Below are 7552 nucleotides of genomic sequence, written 5' to 3'. Positions count from 1 at the left end.
AAGTAAAACTAATCATCTTCCAAGTCATTGAGTACACCCTTAGATTTTGTTTGGCGTGATCAGCTTTAGCTAAATGAGACACATGTATGTCTGTATATCTATCTATCTATCTATCTATCTATAGATATATATATATATCTGTGTGTGTATGTGAGCATTTATGCTTGTTCATAGAGCGTGAAGAGCAAGCCAGTTATGTTATTGTCCTTTCCCTGGCCTTAAAATAAATGAGTTTATTTAGACTTCCAGAAATGAGTCTGCCTGGTTGACGTCTTATAGCTGTTGAAGTCTTTTGGGACTTGAACTTTTTACAAACGCTTGCCTTGTATGTGAAAAATGCAGAGAAAAGAGGAGTAGACACAAAGTTTTAAAAGAATGAAACACAGCTAAAAGCTTGACTTATAAATCCATGCTCATCTATTTCTGGAAGTCCTATAAGTTCTCAATCAGCTTTATCTGCATAATTTCCTTGATTTAAAAAAAAATTCTGCCTTTCCTATGTTCTTTCAACCCGTTCAATATAAAAGCAAAATGAACTCTAGTTTTGGCCACAGTGTTTGTTCTGTTGGTTGCACTGTTGGATGCAACTCTAGAAGAGTTTTTCATTCTTGAGGATCATTTTCCATTTTCTGATCCGTAGAGTCAGATGCCGTAAGTGCTGGGAAAACAACTGCAGAGTAAGAAATGATGAAGTAGTGACTTGGCAATTCTTCTTACATCCCGTTCAGCCCTAGAGAATGTGGTTATGAGAAAGAAGATCAATTTCTCAGCTGAATATGTGCTTGACGTGTGCTTGAACTAACACTGCAGTTATATAGGTTAAGTCTCCCTTTCTGGAGAAAAAACAATGTGCTGTTTTCCCCATCTCCTTTTGAGAATACTGTGTTAGTCAAATAGCGAGCGATCTGTTTGGGAAAACTTAGATGTGCTTCTTGGCCATGATTTTGCCTTAACCTCTTTGAACTTGACCACATGCCTCTTTGGCCCATTTATGAATGAAAATAAATTCTACTTCTCTCTTGATAATTCATGATAGTCTTTACAGCAAAGTTTGATCTTCCCAAAGTCTTGAGTAGAGAGGAAGCAAGAAGATGACTAATTATTTCCTTCATGTGCTAACTGTGCAGGAAGGAAAATGAACTCCACACCATCACTTGCATTCATGGGTCTGTTTTTAGCGCATGTAACTATGATTTACTCACAGCACTCATTCTTACAAAAAGGCTGAATGCCTGTTTTCCATGTTCTTGCATTTCAAAAAAAAAAAAAGGAAAGAAAGAAAAGAGAAAGAAAAAAACAGAATCTTATTACACCTAAGGCTTTTCTTCCTTCAATCTCTGCTTCATTTTGAGGGACTTTACTAGTCCTCACTCAGTGTTTGCTTGTTGAGCTCACTTATTTAAAATAAAAATACCTTTACAAAAATATTTTTGGTGCCTCGGAGGGAGAATACAAGGGCCTGTGCTTCTCCCAGATAGGTCCAGAAAACTGTTGCCTGGAGGGCCATAAACATTCACAAGCTTACCGGGGGTCCACAGGCTGGTGGATCCCGGGCTGTGAATTACTGCCCAGGTCCTGTGGAAATAATAGCCCTGTGGGCAGAGATATTCAGGCTGCTGACAAATTAAAGGCTTTGAGGAGGGAAAATGATTTGCAAGTGTTTGGCTAACAAAAGCTGTGTGTAGCAATGTGTCACTTTCAAAGTCAACTTTAGACTCCTAAAACTTCCATGTTTATGAAAAAGGAAAACCACTATTTTAGTGTGACGAACATGAAGAACTAACTCCCTGTTGCTCTGTGTGCAAAGACTGAGCCTCAGGACTGAGAAGTAGGGTGTTGCATTCTGTAGCTAGGAATTCCAGCTAAAGCCTCAGGGAAATGGGCTTAAATCCAGAGAAAAGCAGGCAGAGCTTCTTAAAGGTGAAATTTACTTGGTCTCAGTATTTTGTTGCCTTTGGGGTAGTTTCCATGGACACAGGCTTTCGCCCCTGGGGTGTTCAGTGGAGAAGGCTCAGGAGTGGGCTCACCCAGTCACTTAAGCAAATGGGAGTGGATGAGCAGACTGTGAGAAAACAGAGCTCTTTAAGGCAGGTTCAGGACCAAAGTGAACGTGACAGATCAATTAATTACTTAACACAAGGTGAGAGAAATCAGTGCAGTAGAAGGATTACTCAGGCCTTGGTGCCTGTGGGAATCCTGGCGGCTGTGATTACAGGGCCTTCACCAAAGCTCCCTTGTCCTTGGTAGCCACCCAAGTTCTGGGTTAGAAATTAAGAATCTACTAGAAAGACATACCAATAAATCACAGGTAAGTTAGATAAGCAGGTAATTTTTAAAAACTGACTTCTCAGACTGAAAGTGTAAGTGAAAAATATTTAGAAAGTCATTTTTTTTTCCTTTTAGAGGAGAGGAGTCTGAGCCAGTCACTTAAGCTTTCCCAGCGCTTTTGGTGGCCAAGCCCCCAAGTCCCTTGGACTCCTGCTAAAGGGCACGGCACCCAGCAATTGATCCAAGTCACACACAGTCTGCAAAGGGTTAGAATTCCTAATACCCAGAAACCAGCCTTCCTCATGAAGAGAAATATGCCCCTTACACTTTCCCTTCACCTTGACCTTCAGGCTGCCTTTGTAACTTGTCCCCTGCAAATACTTCTTTGGAATTGGGAGGTAGTGGGGATAGAGAAGCAAGGAGAGAAGAATTTAGAACATTTTAGAGGCGGGAGAGAAAGTCAAGAGCATCTGTGCTCTGCTTTCCTTTATAGATGAGCAAAAAAAAGAGGAATGCTTCTAGAAGGTACTTTCAAATGCAGATTCTGATTCAGTAAGGTATGGGATCCAGCCTAAGATTCTACATTTCTATGAAGCTTCTGGGTGATGCTAATCCACAAGCTGCTCTTTTGAGTTCAAAGGAGTAGCTCAAGTGGGTAGCTTCAGGTTTTACATCTAGTTAATGGTCACTCTGGTGACCATAATGAATATCAATTTCATATGGTTCAGAGTTTTGCAACTCTAAGCAAGCTTCTTAAACTCTCTGAATTATAGGCTCCTCATCTATAAAAAGTATAGCTTTATGGGATTTGTGACCCTTTTGCCCAGTCATTGGGGAAAACATAGTCTTCATTTAGAACTGTATTCATGAAGTAGAGTAGTATATGGGGGAAATAATGAATTGGGAGCCAAGAGCCCCGGGTGACCTGGCTACGTGACTAGATGAAGTGATTCAGGCCTCTGTTTTCCTCTCTAGAATGAGAGGTTAATGTGAGGAGATTTTTTTTCTCTTCTCTTCTCTTCTCTTCTCTTCTCTTCTCTTCTCTTCTCTTCTCTTCTCTTCTCTTCTCTTCTCTTCTCTTCTCTTCCCCCCTTCCTTTCCTCCCTTCCTTCCTCCCTTTTACCTTTTTTTCCTCTAAGTAGAGTTCATTGTTTACAACAGGCAGTTCTTTAGGCAGCTTTCTTCTGGGCAGACATGAAAACACAGGAAGAGTTAACACCTGCCTGGTGCCCATCACTCTTCTAAGAGCTTTATGTGTGGTAACTCATTTCATCTTCATTGCAACCTTATGAAGTAGATAGATACTGTTATCGCCACTTGGCAGATGAAGAAGCTGATGCCTGGTGAGGCTTAAGGTAGTGTAGGTTTTAGTGGAAGAGCCAAGATCCAGGTAATATGGCCTTAGTCTCTGCTGTCATTGACTCAGGTAACAGTAATGGTCTGATTATAAAGAGTTTTTAGCTATAGATTACCTTCAGAAGTATACTTTGTATCAAGTAGCCATATTGTGAGTTGTCATAATCACCATGGTCACCTGGTCCACCTTACAGGTAAGAAAAAAAAGATTCACATAAGTGGTAAATGGAGAGGCCAGGGTTTAAATTAAGTCTGTTTGGGTCCAAAGCTATGTCCTTTGTAGTGTCCCTGCCCCTCGAACCTGAAGATCTAGCTGTGAACACCAAACTTACACTGAGATGTGAGAAAGCTTGGTCTACTCAGCTGGTCAGCCTGGCACAGGTGGGCTCCATGAAGTATTTCTAACAGTTCATGCCTGGTATTAAAAACTAAAAATAAATTGATTTTATAAATGGATTTATCATCTACTAAACTTGCTGTATGTACTTGTCAAATGTGCTAATACAGATGTAGATACTTTTGGGTTTCCTTTGTAGACAATAATAGTATTTATAAATAATAATTTTTTTATTTTTACTTAGAAAAATCCCTTCTAGTTCTAACAGTCCTCTCTTGGAACAAAATGTTCCTAGTTTAAAAAAGTACAGTGATTTGGAGTTCTGGTATCTTTCTTTCTGCAGCACATCAATGGTCCATTTAATGCCAAGTTCTTGAGCAGGAACAGAGATGCATAATTATGCATAATTTCTATGGGAAAATTTGTTCAGCTTCCTTGCTCCATGGGAAGACACATGTTTCCAAGAACACACGGGGTGAGGTAGAAAGTCATGGTGTTTGTAGACTTTTAACATTCTAATGCCGGGGAGTGTGCTGAAGTTATATCATTCTTAGTTTTGTCACCCAGCTGACTATCCCATTTTTGGTTGTAACCCCAGGGTGATCACCACACGTCCCTTAATTACAAATTATTCCAATGACAGCCTGCATCCTTAGGTGGACCACAGTACGTAGAAGTCATTGGCTACTTCACAAGGTGAGGAATCTTACAATTAACTTGTTTTTTTCAAAACAGGATAAACAAAAGGGCATCATAAAGAATTCCTGCTTCATAAAGAATTAAATAACCATCCCAAAATGGTGGGATGCCCCTTTCAGGAAAATGCCCCCTGAGAGCTTTGTTAATAATATTTTACATTTGTATGACAAATGTCATCTTTACACAGTCTGTTTATTTCCTCATTTTGTCCTCACAGGAACCTGGGGAAGCGGCCACTCCCCTCCCATCCACAGAGGGAACATTCAGGCTCCCAAAGCCGGGGCCTCGCTGGTGGTGCAGCCCCGTCAGGACAGCGTTTCAGACCCTTGGTTTCTCGTCCGGGCCTTTCTTCACTCCACCAGGGCTGTGATTCTAACATCCTGCAAATGTCCTGGGGAAATGGCTGTATGATATGTAGGTTCTTTTCTAAGTCTGTTTGCTTCTGACCCTGGAAAGATTTAAGAGACAGCAGTAACTTCTTTTTTTCTTTCCTCAAGTGCCCGTGAAGAAAAGACTATCTGCAGCGCTACTCTTCTGGGCCATGGATGGGTCCAAAGCTGTTTCCACCTGGCACATTTTCAAGAATCTCTTTGCTGCTTCCCCTAACCTGGAGGTCGTCCTGCAGAACTCGGTGTGGCACTTTGACAGGTTGGTCATGGCAGAAACACAGGCACTGAAATAGAAAAGGCTTGTGGGGTGAGCAGGCAGTCTCTACTCTGTGCAAACTCACTCTCAGGGGCAGAAATCCCCAGACAGACCGCTTTTCGAAAGTAGGTAACTACTTGTTCAATGGTCCTGTAGCTTTTAAATAGTGAATGGATCTAGTGAATTTTTAAAAGATAATTCAAGCCCTGGCAATTGTGGTTTAGTTGGTTGAGTTGGTTGGAGCATCATCCCCTGCATCAAAGGGCGGGGGTTCAATTCCCGGTCAGGGTCTATACCTAGGTTGCGGGTTTGATCATAGGTCAGGAACTTATGGGAGGCGACCAATTGATGTTTCTCTTCATATTGATGTTTCTCTCTCTCTCCCAGAGAAACATCATAAACATTTATGTTTATAATACATAAAATAAATATGTATTTTAAAAATTTGAAAAATAATTCCACTTATGAAGAAATTTCAACTTGACTTTCTTCAAACAGTCACAGGTCACACGATTTGAACAGCCACACTGAAAAGAAACATTGGAACTTCCAAAAGAAAGTTGGTGGTGAGCGAGCTTCTGCACTGCAGAGGCTGAGGTGTCTCGCCTCTGCAAGAACTCTCGGTTACCTCAAAGACCCAGCCAGGAAACACCAGTGAGGTGAGCCTTCAGAAAATCTGTGCTTACAAGGGGATGGGTTGCAGTAGAAGCTGCTGCCCATATTTTCCCTCTGGAAAAAGTAAAGGAAGTGAATGCCCCCTCTCCTCTTTTCTGCTCTGCCCTCAGGCAGAACATGGTCTTCAGATCTTTCTAAATAAGAACAAGCCCCAAGCAGAACATCCTGGCACTTAACCAACTCCAGATTCGGGTGCCCAGGTGACAAGGAAGTTCCCTTTTATGTGTCTTTCCCATTAAATGCAATGGCACTTATATGACTTTCCTGTGGCTGCCATAGTTAGTTCCCATGAACTGTGTTGCTTAAAACCACAGACATTTATTTTTTCATAGTTGGATGGACCCAAAGTATAAAATCAAGGTGTTGGCAGAATCGTGCTCCCTCCAGAAACTCTGGAGGAAAATTTTCCTTGCCTCTCCAACTTCTGGTGGTTCTAGGTGTTCCCCGGCTGTGGCTGCATAAATCAGCTCTCTGCCTCCGTGGACACATGACCTTCTCCTCTAGGTCTGTGTCTTCTCCTCCCCTTCCTCTGGAAGGAACACTTGTCACTGGATATAGGGCTAACCCAGCTAATCCAAGATGATTTTCTCATCTCAAGAGCTTTTACTTAATCACTACTGCAAAGACCTTTTTCCCAAATAGGGACACATTCACAGGTTCCAAAGGTTAGGATGTGGAAATACCCTTTTGGTTGCCACCATTCAACTCGTTACAGCACCCATGCAAGTAAACTCTCAAAAATGCCCTAAATCCTCAGGGTAGATGCAGTCAGTTCTATATTTGCACTTCCCAGGGGACCCGGGTTTGAAGAGCTATTTTCCAAATGAATTTTATGGTGGAATGCTTTTAGTAATTTGTTAATGGTTTTAGTAATCTAGTAATAAGTTAAGTAGAAAGCACATTTTTTTTGCTTTGTTTCCTTTTTTTGTTGTTTATATAGGTGTGAAGTTCCTCAGGACCTTTAAAGACATTGATGGCTTTTCAAAAAAGAGATGAAGTGCATAACTTGTCCCAGGTGGGTGTGCTTTGGGGCTATTCTGTTCTGTCTGGGTTTCCTAGAAAGCACAGTTTAAGACAAAGATTAAGTACAAGCTTTCTAGTGGGAACTATTAACCAGGGAGCCAGAGTAAAGGGCAAGACCTATCACAGACAGGTGGCAGGCAGGTACCAAGTATGTCCTGGTTCTGTTTGTCGGTAGCCTGATCCCACAGGACAGCTCAAAGAGCTGGATGAATTGTGTCTGGGGGTCTCTGCTCAGGGAAGGAAGGGAGTAGCAGTTATCCACTGACGCCCTCCATGGTGAGCCCACAGAAAGTTTACCTTCCCGACCCAGGCAGGCTCTGCATGTCCGAACACCTAGCAGGTCCTCACCTCATCCGCTGCCTCCGTGTATGTGCGGCATCAGCACTGTCAGGAAGCCGGTCAGCATGGCAGAGGCTTGGTCACACCACAGTCACTGCTGTAGAAGACAGCTGAGGCCGAGAGGATGGGGAATTGTGCTCAAGAAGTGTCTGATACGCTCAGAGACCATCCCACGGAAACAAATCTTCCATGGAGGGCTCTTGGAGAAAC

The sequence above is a fragment of the Phyllostomus discolor genome, chromosome 3, assembly GCF_004126475.2.
Source record: "Phyllostomus discolor isolate MPI-MPIP mPhyDis1 chromosome 3, mPhyDis1.pri.v3, whole genome shotgun sequence".
In the NCBI taxonomy this organism is placed as follows: domain Eukaryota; kingdom Metazoa; phylum Chordata; class Mammalia; order Chiroptera; family Phyllostomidae; genus Phyllostomus; species Phyllostomus discolor.
This window is presented reverse-complemented; position numbering follows the sequence as displayed.